Here is a 20,001-nt window from a genome sequence, read left to right as displayed (position 1 = left end):
ATGGTTAATTGGCCTCGATCATTGATATAACCTTTGTTGAGGAGCATTCCGCTAACACTCATTTGGAACAATTGACTCATGGTTGGTCGCCATGGACACATTTCTGGTAAAATTACATATTATTATATCATCCATTGTAGAGTTTGAAGCTCAGAATGAATGTTTTATTTTAATTGTTTACAATGCTTCTTTTTATGATAAAATAAGTACAGCTGAAATACTGCAGCTCACAAGTGTAAACATGAACCTTTCAGAGCAGTAAAGAGTTGTAAGTAAACAACATTGACGTTAACAACGTTGTTAACTTAAAGAAAGGTTGTGCACAATAGACCCAATGTGACATAGCATTGATAAACACATTGCGCATTATATATACTCATATTATTATTCGTTTACTTAAAGGCAACTAAAACCTGTATTCATAGACTCAAGTATATGGGTCAATTTGTGTTATTTAAGTGTCCTTCCATAATATTGTGGAGGTAGCGCTCTATATAGGCTAGGCCAAGGTTATGTTTAAAATTGGCATATTGATAAGTATTTTATGTGCTGTTTCACAACATTTGAAGGACGTCAACAATTGAGTGGTGTTGTTATAGATGGTGTCAATGTACTTCTAGTAGTGATTAATGTAGTAGGGCAATGGCGATAAATTATAATGTTACATGTATTTGTTATGTACTGTGAAATGTATTCTGTGCAATGTTTAGTAATATGAACTATATGTAATGCAGGGGGTACCTAAAGACATGAAGCATGTACTCGCAACCAGTTTATTTAAGGGGGGGGGGTATATTATCAATATATATTTCATGACTTTTTGTGCTTTAAAAACGCTAATATTTTACACATGTAAAACGCAAACAACGAAGAAACATTTATCATGAAAATTGAAACGTCCTATTGTCATAAATTCGACTATTATGGGTACCATTGTGCCTTACCGGGTATGGGTTGGGTTTTCACATAAAATTTCGCAATAAAAAACGTTTGTTCTTTCTCAGTAGTACGCGCTCGAGTTTTTGCGTAACGCTAGGTATGCCGCTGTAATGTACTCTGTGTAATGTACTCTTGTGTACTGTACTGTGTAATATATACTGTAACAGTATGTAATTTACTCTTTGTAATGTACGCTGTGTACTGTACTGTGTAATGTACAATATGTAATGTTCTCTGTGCAATGTACTGTGTTGTGTACTCTGTGTAATGTACTCTGTGTAATGTACTTTGTAATGTACTATTGTAATGTACTGTGTTATTTACTCTGTGTAATGTACTATGTGTACTGTACTGTGTTGTGTACTCCGTGTTATGTACTATGTGTACTGTAGGCAAAATCTAACCCTGGTTAGAGTTACAATGGTTCTATGACGTGAACCAGTGTATAGCACTGTCACACGGAACCCCCATTTAACAACCCTCCCGGAAGACGATAGTATCTTTAACTGGAGCGGCGGGAAATCGAACCTGCGACCCCTGGAATGACAGTCAAGTGTGTTAACACTAAACCACGGATCCGAAGAACTGGCAGAATGCACCGGTACTCGTCGAGCGCGCGCTAAGGATTGTGGGTAAATTAATACTTTTGATTCACCGATATCGGGCACTCTCCAATCCATTGTTTATAGGTCCATGATACCAGTTTATATTAACACGGTTGTGTAGACAGCTCCACTATGGAATATTTATCTCTCTCGTGACCGTTTGTTTGGTAGAAACCACTAGTGTCTTTGAAAGCGGACAAGAGTTAGTTCCCCTGGTGATAGATGGGCACATGTTTGAATAACGTTTTTCTGTCAATTTATTGAATAAGTGGCATGTGATTGCGTGGCACTGATTTCTCCCGAGCTTGGAGTCCATACATGTACATCTGGGGTCGTACGCTAGTTATTGACATGAACGAGAAGAACAGAATTGACCTAGTACATAGCCATCAAGTCCACTCAAGTGAACGTGAGCGAGTGTTTCAAAACATGTCATTGACCCTGAATATCAGTGACCCTGTTTTCAGATACAAGTGGATTCGAATGAGGAATAAAAAAACACTTGATTCCACTAACCCGACCGACCCTACAGTTTTTGCCGAAGATTGGAGTTTTTCCGTAATTTCCTAAAATGTGCATTCTTTACGTGAAGTGTTAAAATAAGTTATCTCATATCATAGGCTATCTATCAAGGTATAATCATTCACGTACACCAGCGCGATGATGCTATTCGTATGAAATTTGTTTCAATTGCCCCGATTTTGAGTGCAAACAGCGAAAGTTTCAGCCAATCAGAGACGTTTCGCCGTTTTCTATTTATAGATTCGCTGGAAAACGGCAACCGTGTTATATGCCCATAGATAGCAAATATCAAAGAACCGTACAAAAACAATTTAAAGTACGCTTAATGTTATGAACGTTTTGTTTGGTGGACGATAAAAAAACTGATATAGACGATAAAAAACTGATGTACATGTATTTATACTGGGTGGCGTAGGATTCTCCTGTTGGCGGTTTTATCCACCCAGATATGATCTCTTGGAAAAACTACATGTGTAGTTATATATATTTGTTTAAAACACTTTTATGGCAGTTTGAATAAATGCCCTTCTTTTCATTCATTCAACGTGTTTGTTTTCCCTTCGTCCATACAAGTTCGCTTTAGACTGGTTATCGTTCTTCCTAACCTTGCAATATATAAATGAAATTTTATGGAAAAACATATAATCATTTATAAACTTGAACAAATAAACTATTAGTTGTGTGTCACCTTTTTAACCGTTAGGGTATTTTCTTAGCATTGTTTATTATTTTTAACCAATCATTTGACTAGATTTCATCTACCTCAGTTGTAGAGCGTTTCTTTCGGGTGCGGAAGGCCGGAGTTTAAATCCCGGCCGCGTCAAACCAAAAGACGTTAAAATATGGCATCAGTAGCTCCATTAAAGGACAGTATTTGGAAAATGTTGTACTGGTTCAAACCGTGTATCGATTCTTTACACCGAGCACGTTAAAGCACCAAGAGGTCTATCGCAGAGAGCTAGGGTATCGCACCCGGCTATTGCACTAGGCTGTGGTAAGTTTTTCGGTTTTTACCATATATGGAATATTAAAATAGTCACGTGGTGTGGGCATGCGCGGTGCTACACTACCGTGATGCTGACTGTAACAAAAATGGCTGCCTAGAAGAAGGAAATGTGTTGCCGGTAACGAGACTTACGCATACTTGGTTGCATGTTTGTATGAAATCATGAGAAGATAAGTGGTGTTAAATGTGTGTAATTTAAATACTTTGTTCAATTGAGTTTAGCGTCGTAGCCAACGGTGAAAATGTCATCGATCCAATTCCAAAATAATAATTGATGTTTTTTATTTCAATATTTGTTAGTTCTTTTTATGTTTTTACTTTGACTACATATAGGCTAAGGATACAAATCCGTACACTTTTTAAGTGTTTTTTCACACTTATCTTTTTTGTTGTAAGTTAAAATTTCGTATGAAACATCTTTGGTTAATGTGACAACAGATTCCCGTCCTAATATTTTTTTATGTAAAAAAATCGTTCATATTATGGAAAGAAAAACACCATTAAAATTATGCTATGGAGGGCACATATACTGTTTCCTTGCATGGTAATACAATTATAAATCATACCGATGCTATTTTGAATAAACACTACTGTAATGCACCAGTCAATTGTAACCACGGCCCCCCTAGGTCCGGGGGTGTGGGTGGGGTATATACCAGGGATAGCTGAGGAAGTGGGCCGTGTTTTTACCTTTCAGGTGGCCCCACAGTGCCGGGTGAATGAGGTGGTTTTGTCTTCGCTTTAAATATACCTAGGGTCCTAGTCCAAATAATTGTACGTTGGCGGATTTTTTTTTAGATTTTTGATATGGCAAATCCTTCACGTACAAATTGTTTAGTATCAAAAGTGGGTAGTTGTTCCGATCAGGATTCCGGGTTAAAGCATATAGAGTCTATAAAATATCATAAAAACAAGAAATATTACCAGATAATGTTATTTTATATTAGTTCCGTACACAAAAAAATAAATATCCAACTTATAATTATGAGTTTGACGGCTTTTTTTCATTTCATTCTGTCAAAACATAACGATATATACATGAAGGGCACCTGCAAGGCTTCAGGGCACAGTTTTAAATCGCTCGGAACATTTCGGCCATGGCCGAGTTGTTACGATTGTATAACGAGGTCTATCTCGAAGCTTTGTCGGAGGAGGCCGAGCTATTACGATTGTATCGAGTTGTTCCCCTTCACATAATTGTTGTCTGTGTCAGTAAACTTTCGTTTTATTGGAAAGGTAAACAACTTGTTTTAATGCATTAAATGCTTGTTTAGTGCAAAATAACATTTCACTTACAAGGTAAAATATGAAAATAACTCTTTATGATCAATTTCAACCATAAAATACTTCACTACAAACAATTTCAATATTTTTAAAACACCCCCGTTTTTTGCACATTCCCGTTTAGACGTTAGGGATTGGAAGAATCCCGTATAACACGTCTATTATTTTAGACTACCTAGGGTCCCTGGCGGACAGGGGCATTTGGCGGGGATCTTACCATCTGTTTGTGCCCGCAGGGCGGGGATTTTAGCTGGGGTTGGCTGGGCTGAAAGTCAAAATCCCCGCTATCCCCCAGAAAGGGAGGGGGGGGGGCATGGTTACAATTGACTGGTGCATAAGCCTCACTCAAGTTATTTATTGTTTCAAATGTTTTTTGGAACAATTGCAATTCAAATGTTAAGATTATTTATATTTATAAATATCTTGAAGTTAACATAACCACAAAACCTCAAAAATGCACATGAATCTTCTGAGGTCATTCCCGCGTGTGCTACATTATGATTTTTAAGCGTATTTACATTAAATGGCATTTTTTTTTTTAAAAGTACTCAACAAACAAGATGAAATTAATGAACTGTATTCATCAAATAATGCACCAGTCAATTGTAACCACGGTTCCCCCAGGTCTTTGGGTATACCGGGGAAAAGGGCCGTGTTTTTACTTTCCAGGTGACCCCGCAGGGCCAGGTGACCGTGGTGGTTTTGTCATAGGGCCATATTAAGCCGAGATTGGGCGTTATTTAGAGTCTCTGGGGTGCGGGGGCATTTGGCCGGGGTTTAAACATCAGTTTGTCCCCGCAGGGCGGGGATTTTACCCGGGGTTGGCTGGACCGAAAGTCAGACCTGGGGGGGGGGGGGGGGGGCTGGTTACAATTAGTAGGTGATCAGTATTTGTGCCCTGTTTGGAAATATACCACGTATGGTCAACCAGTAATGTCATAATTATTCTTTAAGCTGCCCTGCTATAACTCCTGTTTGAATTCTTTTCATCTCAGTAAGTTATTGTGGGGCTATTAGAACAGGTTATATGAAAGTTGACGTCACGGTATGTGAATTTCATCACCAACATCAGAATCTTCTATTTAGAAGTAAGAGCCACATTGTTGGTTGCTTGTCATGTAATGGGACAAAATAAAATTTATCATGAGGAAATAGTTGTCAAACATTTAAAATGCTCCAAAAAACTGATGTTTACAACCATGTACACAGGAGTTAAGAAATGAAAAAGACATGTTTGTGAATTGTCACAGTAAATAAATACTGCCGGTAGATATCTATAACTGTCTCCGATGCCCAGTTGTAAAGTTGTCCGCCTAAGGAGTTGGAGGTCAGGGTTCAAACTCCCAAGCCACTTCTTACTGAAATACTTTAAAAGTTGGTACAAGTACATGTAGCTCCCTTGTCTGGTGCCTGGCAGTGTAGTGCTTGAAAAAGTAGTGTATTCAGTACTGGTTTAGTCTAGGTAAGTTGCACCCTGTGTATCAGTGCTTCACACCTAGCCCGTGAAGGAACTAAGGGGTCTCTTTGTAAAAGAGCTAGGGTATTGCACCTGGACTCTTGTTTACCACATCTGCCTTTTGCTACATCTTTTTCTATTTTTTTCTATTTTATAAGGTGGTTGTCTCAAGGTGTTCATGTTAAATAAAGCATTCAGGGTTGTTTATCTTCCAAGTCTAATTTCAACATGTAAACATGACGGTATTTTTCATGGTCTCTGCACAATTGCCTCCGAATATGACAATTCTGTCTCATGGAAGTGGCATGCAATGCACCAGTTATTGGTTTCCCCCCCAGACCTGGGAATTTGTTGTTACAATTGACTGGTGCAATTTAACTTGTGTGATCATCTTTTTCAAAAATTTAATATTGTCACTCTTCAGACAGTTTGAGGGACGAATTTCTCATAGTCAGCCTGTCTGTGAATTTGTTAAAATTCACAGCCGAAAAATGACAGGCGTGAGCCTTGCATACGAGAAAGGCTAAATACCCTCTAGGGTTATAACATTGAAAAGTCAAAAGATAGTAATAGTAATCTTTTCTTTTTTAAAAAAAAATGTCCACACACACTTCAAACATGAATAATATTGATATCAAGTCATAGGGTACCTATATATTGCTTTTAGTGAAACAATGTTTATACTCCTTTTCACTAGCTAACGACCAAACTAGTTTGTTCAAACAGTTGGAGAAATCCATCAAAACAGACACATATTTAGTAAACAAAAACACTATTTTATACACCTAAATCACACATTTTGGTGTCAGTGGTATTCATTATATGACAGTACTGTTTTATTAACAGCGTCGATACAAATCCAATACCTAAAAGAATTAAGTACTCTTACTGGAGCATGATTTAGATATGAAACTATTAATCTTTTAAAGGGACACCGCATAATACAATTGCACACAATTAAAAATATTGTCTAGAATTTACATAACTTTTATATATTGTTGTGAAAAAAAAATGAATTACAGATCAATACATACCCTGCTGTAAAGGTCAATAAAGTGGTCCAGTGAACTCATGGTTCCAATACCCAATTATGGGAACTATTATTGCTTTGTCTTTGGGTACAATTAGGTTTGGTGTTTCTATACAGTGTCAGCAGGTGCTCTAAAATGGCAGCCAAAGGAATGCTTTTCATCTATATAATTTGCATATATTATATATATAAATATCACAGATTTGGTTAGTATACTGAAAGGCTAGTCACGACATAGACACAGTGAAGGTCAACTCTGCTGAAAGTCACAGCAAATAGTTGTAGCCCGGAATTATAGCTATTCTGGTTTACCCAACCTAATCCTCCGGTACAAACAAAATTAAACCGTTGTAATATATACACGTTACTTTGGAAACAATAGAGTCATTGGACTGTTACATGCATTTCAATAGCTTGAAATTCACCTTTTATTTGTACGGGCATGGGAAAACTCAGTTATGTTAATTCCGGGCTATATGTATTGCTACAATGCTTTAAAGTTGAGTTTAAGATATGAAATGATCACATGACTTGCAAGGTCATATCATTCCATGCTTTTTTTTAACTGGGAACCCATTATGTGCTATTTCTAAACAGGTAAACTGTGCTTATGTCAGTGATGTGACATAATTGTTGGGTTTATCTTCATTATAAATGATCTGCCTCATGGTAGCTCACAAGGAAATTTCTATGCTGTTTTTGAGAAGTTACTGGGTTTTTTGACCATCTGATGTCTGGACAATTATCGAATAGAATGTGTAACGCTTTGATATAAAAAAAAATGTGTCGGAGACTGGGTTCAAACCCGCGTGGCCAAATTTGAAACCCAGCATCTTACTTTTCTTACGTGAGAAAGCCCCTTGAAAGCCAAAGTTTAAGCCACTTTCACTGATACTCAGTACCTTGATAGTTTGTAAATTGACTTAAAGCTGCACTCTCACAGATTGAACGTTTTGACAACTTTTTTATTTTTGTCTTGGAACGAGCAGTTTTTGGCGTAAATATCAGAAAACCAGTAATAAAAGACTGATGACAAAAGATCAGATGGCAGATTTTCATATTTCCTCTCCAAAATTGATGTTTATGCATTTTTTTAAATCGTCTAAGCCATAAAACATTAAATTTGGAATGGAAATATGAAAATCTGCGATGTGACATTTTGCCAACGGTCTTTCATCACTGGTTTGCAGATATTGACACAAAAGTTTGCTAATTCCAAGACAAATAATAAAAAAGTTGTAAAAACGGTAAATTTGTGAGAGTGCAGCTTTAAGTTGTAATATTTTTGAATTTGTAACTCCAGTCCACGGACATTGAATGATGATTGTTAAAAAGTTTCTGATTTTATTCCCCCGCAACAGAGTGGGGAGAGGATTATAGGAATGCATTTCGTCTGTCTGTCCATAACATTTCGTGTCCGGGCTTTAACTTACTTATGCATTAATGGATTACCATTTTCCTTTGTACAAATGTTGTCCTTATTGAGACGATGTGCAGTGAACTTGATCCGGGTCCATATTTCAAATGCATTGATGGGTACCATATAACTTTTTACAAATGTTGTCATTGAGATGATGTGGAGTGACCTTGACCCAGGTCCAAACCTCAATGTTCAAGGTCACATCTGACATTTAAAGGCCATAGTACACATGCTCGTGTCTGGAGTATAACTTGCAGGAATGGATTACCATATTACCTGGTAGAAATGTGTCCTCATTGGGATGATTTGCAGTGACCTTGACCTGTGTCCATAACTCAATGGTCAAGGTCACATCTAACATTTAAAGGTCCTACACTTAGTACACACAATATGAATAACAAATATCGTTATGTTCAGATATCCGAGAATGTTATTTGCAGGGGATATAGCTGTCCTTTGGATTGCCTTGTTGTACATTCAGGCACTGATTTAATTGTGTCTTTGAACAGATCTTGAAATGATGCCCCACCCCAATTTAATATTATAGTTGTAAAATTTTGTTTTGAATTGTTACAGGCCCATTGTCCGCATTTCCAGAATGGTGAAAGCCAAAGTATGTTCAGGATGGAACATCACAGGAAAGATCCAGGGATATGCTCACAAAGGCAAGGTTGATTTTTACAGAAGATTACATTTGGAGCCAATTATCAATATGAGTTCTTTTCAATTGATTATTTACTTGTTTAGGTACTTACTTTTGTGTTAAGGCAATGACTTATTTGCATCTATGATAACAATAAATATTTGACATGGAAAGCCAAAATATTGAAAGCAATTCAATGGTATAGTTTCAAAACTATTTTATCCCATCAAGCCTTAAGTGAAAATGAATGGACACTGCAATTTTGTGAAGAATATGAGTTTCAAAATGACTTTCAAAATACAAACAATTTTTCTATGGTCATATAAATATTATTTATTTTCTCTTAATTGTGCTGAAATTGGCCCGTTTCAAGCCATGTTTCATGTAGTTAGTGATAACAATGATTAATAGACATGTATCATTCCTGTATACAGTGCATCAGAAGGGACAGTACACACCATCTTTCATTCCCACCATTCTTTGTGAAGAGGAATCCAAATGTTCTTTGGCCTGATCGAGTTCTTATGGGTAAGTTAAAGTAAAACCAATTTATCTCACTGATTTCTGAGGTGTATTTTTTATGCCCCCGAGAGTGAAAAAAATTAAAATCGCACTGTCCTTTCCTGTGTCTAGCTCAACTTCTCGTTTACAGTTATGTTCAAAGCTATCTGAAAGTGAGATTTCTATATTTGATTTGACAAAATCAAAGATGGTTGCTAACTTTATTGAATCACTCCTATGCATTTATATTCCTTGATGAGCATTGTCTCTTGTGAGGATAGTAACTGGCTTACTGCTATCCTAAGAATGCTTATCATTTATGTAAAGTACTTGTATGTTTTTCTCTTAAGTTTGCTTGTAAACTTTTGAAAAAAAATCTGCATGATAAACTAGGCACACTCTTTCTCCCGAATAAGATTTATCACAATTGGTACAATTGTTTTTATTTACCAAATGTATGAAAAAATGTTTAAATCTATGGTTTTCATGTATAAAGTACCAAGTTTAATTAACAGAAAGGTGCAGAAATCACAGTATTTCAATGAGACCATAGTAGATCACAGTTAATCTTTAGCACTCACCATAAATGCATTATTTAGAAAGAAGATAAAGATTTATCACTTAGACTTTATTTTTGTTTATACATGCGTTTGTATTGATTTTGAATAAGCGTGTTACTTTAAACATTAAAATATATAGTAGTAACAGAATTAATCTCCATAGAATTTGAACTTAAATGGCTTGCATTAATTCAATCTTTCTTTTTTCATTTTTTGATGAATTGATCAGATTGTTGGATCAAAGAAGACAAAAATAAAAACCTAAAATTCTGATACAAACAATAATTGCACTCAGATGTAGTGCAAATCAACTGTTATTGACTGACCAACATATTTGCAAAATAGTACTGGTATATTGCCCTCAGTATACGATCAATGTATACAAGAGGATGTTTTCCGATGGGAATTAGATGCATTTGTAAAAACGTGGGAAATACAAGGGATTATGAATGAGATTCATACCACACAAAATTGAAAATGGTTTTACAGTAGGTGAAAATTATAACCTGTCAAAGCTGATAATATATTTGATTATTACTGGTAGCAAAAATGTTACAAGTAAACCACATGTATCTATTTAACAGCTAGAGTAGATGTGTCAAGCTAATTCAAATATTTTGTAATGATGTGTAATGTGCACTTAATTTTATTTTAAACTTTGTTGCATAAAGAAGAAAAGGAAAAAGAAGTTAATGACTGTTCTCAGCTTAAAGTCAAGAAGAGGTACTAGTATATAACACTGGCTGATCTTTAGGGGATGGGGTATAACTGGAGTTGCTTGAAATATAGCATATATTTTATCATTCTCGTACACTAGTGATAATGCAATGTTTAACATTGTCTTAGATTTATAATTATCAATCCTCTGATGAAAAAGAAGGTATTTCATTAAACAACAGTTAAGTACTTTGTATTTTTTCACAAGCAACAAGAAAAATCCCACCTGTTGTCTGATTGACAGAGTATTTTTATTCCATACATTTGTTTATTTCATTAATTGACAATGAGACTCTAACCAATGTGTCCAAATATTGCCAAATTAACTTTGTCTGCTTACAAACTTGAGGATTTCTTATCAAATCCTTAAGTTTCAGGTTGCCTTGTTTATGTGCTTTATATGGATAAATATATGTTGGAAGATCTTTAAAGATAAACCTAATGTTTATCATAAAACTATGGTATTATATCTGGTCCAAATAGTGAGATAAAAAAGAGTGTATAAACCAATGTTTTATATGAATGCATATTCTATCTGACAAGTATTGTTTCTCTGCAGGTGCCTTGAGCCATCCTAGGAGGCATCCCAAGTAACAACATTAAGAACGTATAAATGTTTGAACTGTGCAGACTTCTTGTTGTGAGAAAAAAAGGTACACATACATGTAATGACTTACAAATATTTTTCAATTAGAATTGTGATTATCATTTTTGTCCTTTGAAGAGAACCTTTCATCAAAAGTAATAGAAGAACATTGGATAGTATACTGTCATAACTGCATATAATAATAACTGAAGTTAATATTAATTCATTCCACCTTCTGCCAAGTGGCTATGATGTGCTAAGCAGACTAAAAAATTTCAGCCTGCAGCCAATGAGATAGAAATGGAGAGAAGGGCAATAGCAGCTTGCACACGTCAAGGATCTGCAGCGCATGAAACCCCTTAAACTGAAGATGATGGTGGGTCCCTGATGCAATGTAAATTATATGGAATGTTTTGTATATAACCAGTTATTCAATCATCATCAGTGCTGTACACAGAGTATTAAGTATATAACATTTCGATTTCTGTATCTTTCTTTTTCTGATTTATATGAACCCGAGCCGATTTCATTGAAGTAGAAGTTACTTATAATTGCAACCTCCTTAAATGTATCGTATATTAGTTTAAAAACAAAAGTACAGGTCACAGCCTTTTCCCACATGCCTGAAAAATGTGTTGTTTACCAAATGATATGCATTGCGTGATTCTGGGCCTTGCAAAAGAATTACCGGTACTACAAATGAAATAATCATGTTTTTTCTATGTATATAAATTTCTTCCAAACTTCTTTCTTTTAAAGGATTGTCATAGGCACACAATTTTTTTGAATGATTTATGTCCCATTACTTTTCTCATGTTTTCAATGCAACTACATACTTCAACCCTACATAATTTGACTACATTCATTGTAAGAAAGAACACTGGATTAAAAATTCAAAATGTATGAACACTACTTTCTTAATTTCTTTTTCATAAAGAACATGAAGAATCTGTGGTAGGAAAACAAGTAGTATTATAAACTTGTTGTAATGTTGATATGATAATTCTGTATGTCATTTCATTGATGTGTTCAATCATTTACTTACAAAAGGAAAATTTTTTTTATTCAAAATGCCTTATACATGGCGCCGCTTGTAAACATGTATCTTGAACAAAAATGTGCGATGCACCTTTTGCATTGATATTGGGTGTGCTCCAAACAAGAACTGAAACAGGAATGTAGGGCATAGTTTTATTTTATTACATGGCATATGTGTTCAGTACATAATCTAGTCAAAATCTGATTACAATTTTTGTAATACAGTTAACTTCAGAAAGAACAAATATTATGTGCCCATTTTTCATGATGAATTCTACAAATGTGCAGATTAATGAAATTTGGACAGTCTCTCATATATATGCTTATTTATAGTATTTGTTTTTGCTGTCATGCTTATACTTTAAAAGCAATGAAATTATGTTTTTTTTTAAAATCATTAATGGGAAAAAACATAAATATACAAGAAGAATTAATTTCAATTAATTTTCTGAATCAGTTCCTGAAGCCTAGAGATGTCAGCACTCGCAGTCAGCCGCTTTATCATCCATTGCTCCATTAACCTCATCCACCTGGTCAACACAATTCAAACATACCAGGTAATGGTAAATTTAGAAATGGGCTGAATTGACCATTTGAACATGTTGCGTCATTTAATTTGAATAACAAACGTTACAGCAATTAAACCCAAAGAATAATATGTTTATTAACTGGATATTTAATTCCTAACAAGTTTAACATGTTAAACAACCATGAGCTTGTGCAATACATTAAATGTTGACTGAACATTACAAATCATATAATTTAATTATTCAACTAATGGACTGGTTTATTGTTTAGTCATTTAGTCTTATGCGATGGTAGTGTGTACGTAGTATGTGCCTCCGTGCGTCTGTAAACAATTCCTCTTTAACATGATACAGCCTTCAGTTTTGATTGTATCTTGATGAAACTTGTACAGTATTTACATATCCATAAGAGCTCAGTTCCTTTTGAAAACCAGCCAGATCCGCCCATGCATGCCTAGATTATGGGCCTTGATAGTATAAAAAATCAGTGTGTCAGTAAGCAGTTGCTCGTTAACATGATACAGCCTTCAGTTTTGATTGTATCTCGATGGAACTTGAACAGTATCTACATATCCATAAGAGCTTGGTTCCTTTTGAAAACCAGCCAGATCCGCCCATGCATGCCTAGATTATGGGCCTTGATAGTAAAAAAATCAGTGTGTCAGTAAGCAGTTGCTGGTTAACAAGATACAGTCTTCAGTTTTGATTGTATCTTGATGAAACTTGTACAGTATTTTGATATCCATTAGAGCTTGGTTCCTTTCAAAAAACCTTGAAATGATAAGATTATGGGCCTTTATGAAAAAATGAGTATTCAGAATCCATAAGGGGTTGGTTCTTTTCGAAAACAGTGATGTTGACCACACAAACCCAGCCAGTAGAACATAGGCCTCTAGTTTATTATAAGTGCATGTTTGTCTTCATAGCATCATTATATATTTCTTTATTACATGAAGCTAATTTGTATGTGAAGCTTTGATTTTTATGCACTCTTTTCAGATACAGACTCAGTTAAAACAGATATGGGTGCAAGTCATGACACTTTTACAGGTAATGTTTATTAGACATTCAGTATTTATATATATATATATATATTTAAAAAAGATGTCAATTGTAAAAGGATAGTATAATGTAGATGGATTAGATGCAATGAAGATGACAGAAGTCAAAATCATCTTTATAATAATTTGATATTATTTGTACTATTATTTAATTGCCATAATGATGAAATACATAAAACTGAAAATGGAAATAATTTCTATGAAGGTCTTCTTTCTATTTCCAATAGATTAAAGATGTCCGAGATTCACGATGAATGCTGTTTGAAGAAGAATGAACAGAATCACATTTTAATTTAATCTCACTGCCAATGTGGACTTAAAGAGGACGGGCTCTGTTATGACAACTGTATTTTTAAGTAACAGAGATAAGGGTGTTATTGGAATCATTTCAATAAAATATGGGAGTACCGGTACATACCAGTTTGATATCTTGATTAGACTGGTACTTAAACTTAAACAAAAACGATAGATATTGGACCTCTCTAATACACATTATAAACATCTCATGTCTTAAGTCAATAACAAAGCTGTAATAAGGCGATATTTAGTGTAATTAACACTTAGGGCTATTCTCCTAAAACATATAACCACCGGGTTTGGCAGATTTTTAATAATATATGGTTGGGCTTTTTTGCTAATTTGCACCCCAAAAGGCACATTTGCTTTTGTATGGGGTTGGCATAAAAACTTAATAAATGCCTTCCCTCCAGTGGTTATATTTTTAAATGGACAAAATATCAAACTGGTATGTACCTTATCAACATTTTTAGCTGGACTATTTGAATAATAAGGAGGGTTATACCACTCGCCTCAGCATCTGCTTTGGCTTTAGCGTCCGGTTAAAGTTTAAGACCAAGTTGGGATTTTCACTCATAGGGATTTTCACTCATAACTGCAAAACCCTTCATTAAAGTCACTTAATACTCCATACAGTTGTTCAGGGTCATTACATAATGAGGTTAATACTTCAATAGCCTTCATTCAATGGACTTAATACCTTGCACAATTAATGATGAACATCTTACAATAAGGTGACATAACTCCATTTTAACTAAATACAAATTATTGCCCTTTTTTCATTTTTATTTCTTATGTCAGGCACATTTATATATTCTTAACAGGGTTTTTGAAAGCTAATTGTTTGGGCGGGCTGGTGGAAGGGTCTTCAAAGTCACCTTATGTGTAAAATAATTTTAGCTAGGTTTGACATATAGTGACCAAACTTCGTATGTAGGAAGCCTTTATGAAGACCTTTCATGAGATTGCGTTTTAGGCTTCTGGGATCAATATAAAGGTCAAAGTTACTATTAAAAGCAAAAGAACTGGTATTGATTAACTTAAAGGTCGACATATTGTGACCAAACTTGGTTTATATGAAAGTTCATACAGACTTTTTATGCCCCCGAAGGTGGGCATATTAAAATTGCACCGTCCGTCCGTCCGGCTCTGTAACTTTCCCTTGTATGGACAGATTTTAAAATAACTTGCCAAATGTGTTCCACATACCAAGACGACGTGTGGCGTGCAAGACCCGTGTCCCTACCTCAAAGGTCAAGGTCACACTTAGTGTTTATTCACAATGGAGTGCTGCATATAAGGACATAGAGTATAGGTTGTCGTGTCCGGGCTGTAACTTTCTCTTGTATGGACAGATTTTAAAATAACTTGCCACATGTGTACCACATACCAAGACGACGTGTCGCGTGCAAAACCCGTGTCCCTACCTCAAAGGACAAGGTCACACTTAGTGTTTATTCACCATAGAGTGCTGCATATAAGCATAGAGTATAGGTTGTCGTGTCCGGGCTGTAACTTTCCCTTGTATGGACAGATTTTAAAATAACTTGCCACATGTGTACCACATACCAAGACGACGTGTCGCGTGCAAGACCCGTGTCCCTACCTCAAAGGTCAAGGTCACACTTAGTGTTTATTCACAATGGAGTGCTGCATATAAGGACATAGAGTATAGGTTGTTGTGTCCGGGCTGTAACTTTCCCTTGTATGGATAGATTTTAAAATAACTTGCCACACGTGTTCCACATACCAAGACGATGTGTCGCGTGCAAGACCCGTGTCCCTACCTCAAAGGTCAAGGTCACACTTAGTGTTTATTTACAATGGAGTGATGCATACAAGGACATAGGGTATAGGTTGTCGTGTCCGGGCTGTAACTTTCCCTTGTAAAGACAGATTTTAAAATAACTTGCTACATGTGTTCCTCATACGAAGACGACGTGTCCTGTGCAAGACCCATGTCCCTACCTCTAAGGTGAAAGATACACTAAGTGTTTATTCACAAGGGAATTCTGAATATAAGGACATAACAGTGTAGGTTGTCAAGTATGGGTGGTATTTTTTTATGTTCAGAGGAAATTTAAAATAACTTGCCATATGTATTTGACACATAAAGGCAAGATCAACTTTTCATGTACTGGCCTTGTTCGTAGGTCAATGTCACATTCGGGGGCATTCGTCACATACTGTGACAGCTCTTGTTTATTGTGTTTTGGGTTATGATCTAGGTCAAAGTCAGTATTGCTGAAAAGTACAATTATAGTTTGTACTGAATAAGTAAGGGGTGACAATGTGTGACCAAACTTGGTATATATGACAAGTTAATGGAGAGCTTTCATTCGAATGCCTTGGGCCCCTTAGGGTCAATGTCACTGTTACTAAAAAAATATTACTTTTTGGTACTGAATACCATAAGTTATGGTTGATATACTGTGACCAAACTTGATATATAGGAAGAGTTTATTGAGAACTTTCATGAGATTGTGTTTTGGGCGCATAGGATCTAGGTCACTGTTATAAAAATAGAAGACAGCAGTTGAAACTGAACTTCTTCTGCCAATCCTTAACAAAACAATTATTGTCGCATCACGATTCTTGTTTACTTTTTAAATTGATTTTTCTATTGCTTTTGACAAGCACATATTACATCATAATGTAAGAAGATACATTGTTAAAAAAAAACAGAAAATGTTAATTTGAATAAGAGTGTCACTTCTTTTAAATTTGTAGCTGTTTACTTACCATGAATTTATCTTTAAATACAACTTGTACTTTTTATGTGTAGGGTACGAGTTGGACCATATTGAGAGATTGTTTTAAATAGCATATGCTAAAACATACTGTGACTGTTGTTGCTGCCTTTTAATTTTATGAAAAGTATTGCTTTATTATTTTTTTAAATTCCATATTCTTAAGCTCCTAATTCTTGTCAGGTAATTTTTAAATCAAATTAATTGTTAAAGTGACACTCTTATTCAAAATCAATGCATACATATGTATAACAAACATATGTTTTGAGTGATAAACCTTTAACTACTTACTAAATAATGCATTGATGGAACATATTTATTACTGGTAGCAAGTTTGTAACCCTGTATTTAATAACAGAAAACGCAAAAATATTTAATGATTGATGAATGCTAAAAGATTTACTGTGATCTACTTTAATAGTCTCATAAGGTAGATACACCATGTTTTATGCACATTTCTTTCAAATCAAAATCGGTATCCTTCATGAGAACCATTGCTTTCAACATTCATTTATTCTTTTCACAATATTAAAACAATAGTATTAGTAGTGGTAAACCTTTTTGGGAGTAAGAGTGCATCTTTAAAAAATGTGGTTAATGTGGATATATTATGATCTATGTGTCTTTGCACGTATGCACTTGCTAGTATTGCCTAAGAATTTGACCTCTGATATTTTATGTAGTAGTTAGATGATATGAAGTAAATTCTGTCAGAGTTAGTGGAACTAATGATCCATTCTTAATCATTGAAATGTACTAACAAGGCATCTCACAGTCTTATGTCTTTGTATGCCTTTGAGGTTATGTCTCCACAAATCTTTATCATGGCCTGACAGTCTGCTTTCTTTAATTTGTGTCTTTGTATTAAAAATATGTATTATTTTTAATACATATTTTATTTATAGTACTGCATTTATCTCCTATCGATTTTCATGTTTTATGTAACTTGAAACTTTCATTAAGTTGTAAAAACATTAAATCTGTGAGAGTGTAGCTTTAAGAGAAACATTAGTGATTTTAGCATCAAACTTGTTTTATATGTTCTTTTTAAGTTCTAGGTTATTCTGTAATCATTAACCATCATTGTGCCATAGATAGACCTGTGAAAAATTATTATAATGTACTATGTTATATTATTGAATAAAATACTGAACATGTTACGGTATGTTTGAATTTGGCTGATCATTGAGTAGTTGAGGGATTTTTATAGTCATATTTAGATTCCCACTGAACCTGAAAAGGTATACCATGAGGTTTTTTCATATCTACATTGTATATAACAGCGAGTGCTTTCCAATGCTTTAAAAAGATATTTCCATGAAATAAAACAGAATATCTGATCATCTCAAACAGTGCACATATAAAAGATAATTTTTCGGAAATTTTCCTGTTCTCGCATTATATTGAACTTTAGTATGTACAGGGCTGGGACACAATATCATCGGTGCAATATCCTTAATAAAATCACTTTCATATAGAATGTACATTAAGTCATTTTATAGCCATCTTTTTGTGGATATAGTAAAAGAAAAATGTTTATTTCAATATCATGTTGCATGATGTTTCACCTTGTGAAAGAAGTGAATTTTGAGAATATCATTTGAATATGATATTTCATTGTTTGAGAAAGTGACAATATCAAAAAAATATTTCCATTTTTATGAAATTCAATCCCCTCAGTGACAATTAAACAGTGCAGTGATACCTATTAATTGGTGACACACTTTATTGAAAGAAGAAGAGAGGTAAGCACAGAGCTTAAACACAATGTCGATGACATAATTTCTGAAATGACACTACAGTTTCTGCATACGAATTGCTGCCTTTATATATAAAAGTGATTAAATGGCATTCAACTTAAACCCCCGTTTCAATGTAAGAAAACAATATTGTACCTATGGCTACATGAATTTGGCAGTCGAACGTTTTTACTTATAGGTACAAATTTGACTGACAAATAACAATTTGCAAATCATAGACTAATAGAATATTTTATTTAAAAAATAAGGTAATGTAATGTAACTTGGTGAAAAGTTGTGTATACAGAACCTCATTTTATAATTCTGTCGGCCAATTCATCATGCGAGTACGCTGAGGGTCGATCTAACGTGGAATTATACTTTGTATAATCTTTGCTTGACCGACCACAGCCTTTTTCATTGAAATTTCCAGCAGAACAGAATAAAACAGATTTTCATGATCTTTTTTGACACCGAAAAATACAGAGAATTTCCGGTAAATGTGTATAACCCGGTTCCCGGTAGCAGTTGTTACTCCAAGAGAAAGTGGCATTCATGGTAAAACTCATTGCACTTTTTTTCTGCAAAATCCATAACGGCGGATTTTCTAGCGTCCAAATGACCTTTCTGTCGGCATTGGATTATCATATCTATTAAGACCTGGCAGTTTGTCCAAATCCAGGTGTAAAATAGTGAACAATATTACAAAAAAGGGTTTTCACCAGCCGCAGTCAGCGTTGAAAGCCTATTTTACTCGTACAGACGGACGACCGCACTTCAATTAAGCAGACATGAACGTTTTTGTAACATGATGTTGTTTTTTCTCAGAGAAAATGCCAAATATTATAGCATTTAAGGCTATTTGGGCTTTCATCTTTTGTCCAATGTGTTCTTAACCGCTCTTGAATACGCACCGAGATGGTACATCGGTTTAAACCGTTTCTACTCTTTAGCTGGTGCCTAGGAAAAGCGGATAGCCCTCACTCAGTTGTTATTGCTGTAACCATTCCGATAGCATATGATTGATTAGCCTTAAACTTCTTTATGAGTTAAACGATACATTTCCAAAATGCCCATTCCCCCGTTTATTGGCCAGGTTTTAGAACCCGCTCTTGAACCTTTTCTGCACGATCCGGGTGTTCACGACTTTTAGCAATCTACCATTCGAAGCATCTTGTAAGACCATACTTTAGCCCATTTAATTCGTGTGCTTATCCCTCAAATTGGCCATAAAAGTTAAAAACCGTTATCGGGACTTTGCCGTGTATGTCAATTATACCGACACAAGACGTAAAAAACACCTTTTTCTCAATATTTTAA

The 20,001-nt window shown here is 35.0% G+C and overlaps 1 long non-coding RNA gene across 2 annotated transcripts; it reads left to right on the top strand.

Moving 5' to 3' along the window:
* Positions 1 to 9,333: 9,333 nt before the first annotated feature.
* Positions 9,334 to 18,102, top strand: LOC128232168 (uncharacterized). 2 transcript variants are annotated; one of them, XR_008260503.1, is made up of 7 exons: positions 9,400 to 9,433; positions 10,638 to 10,689; positions 11,243 to 11,336; positions 11,549 to 11,645; positions 12,765 to 12,864; positions 13,834 to 13,884; positions 14,123 to 18,102. It is a non-coding gene; the product is annotated as an uncharacterized LOC128232168 (long non-coding RNA). The 2 variants fall into 2 exon arrangements; XR_008260502.1 differs by lacking the exon at positions 10,638 to 10,689 and having other exon boundaries at positions 9,334 to 9,433.
* The last annotated feature ends 1,899 nt before the right edge of the window (positions 18,103 to 20,001 follow it).

This window comes from Mya arenaria, chromosome 4, assembly GCF_026914265.1.
Source record: "Mya arenaria isolate MELC-2E11 chromosome 4, ASM2691426v1".
Taxonomy (NCBI): Eukaryota; Metazoa; Mollusca; class Bivalvia; order Myida; family Myidae; genus Mya; species Mya arenaria.
The sequence above is the reverse complement of the archived record's forward strand: the minus strand, read 5'-3'. Positions and strand labels throughout refer to the sequence as shown.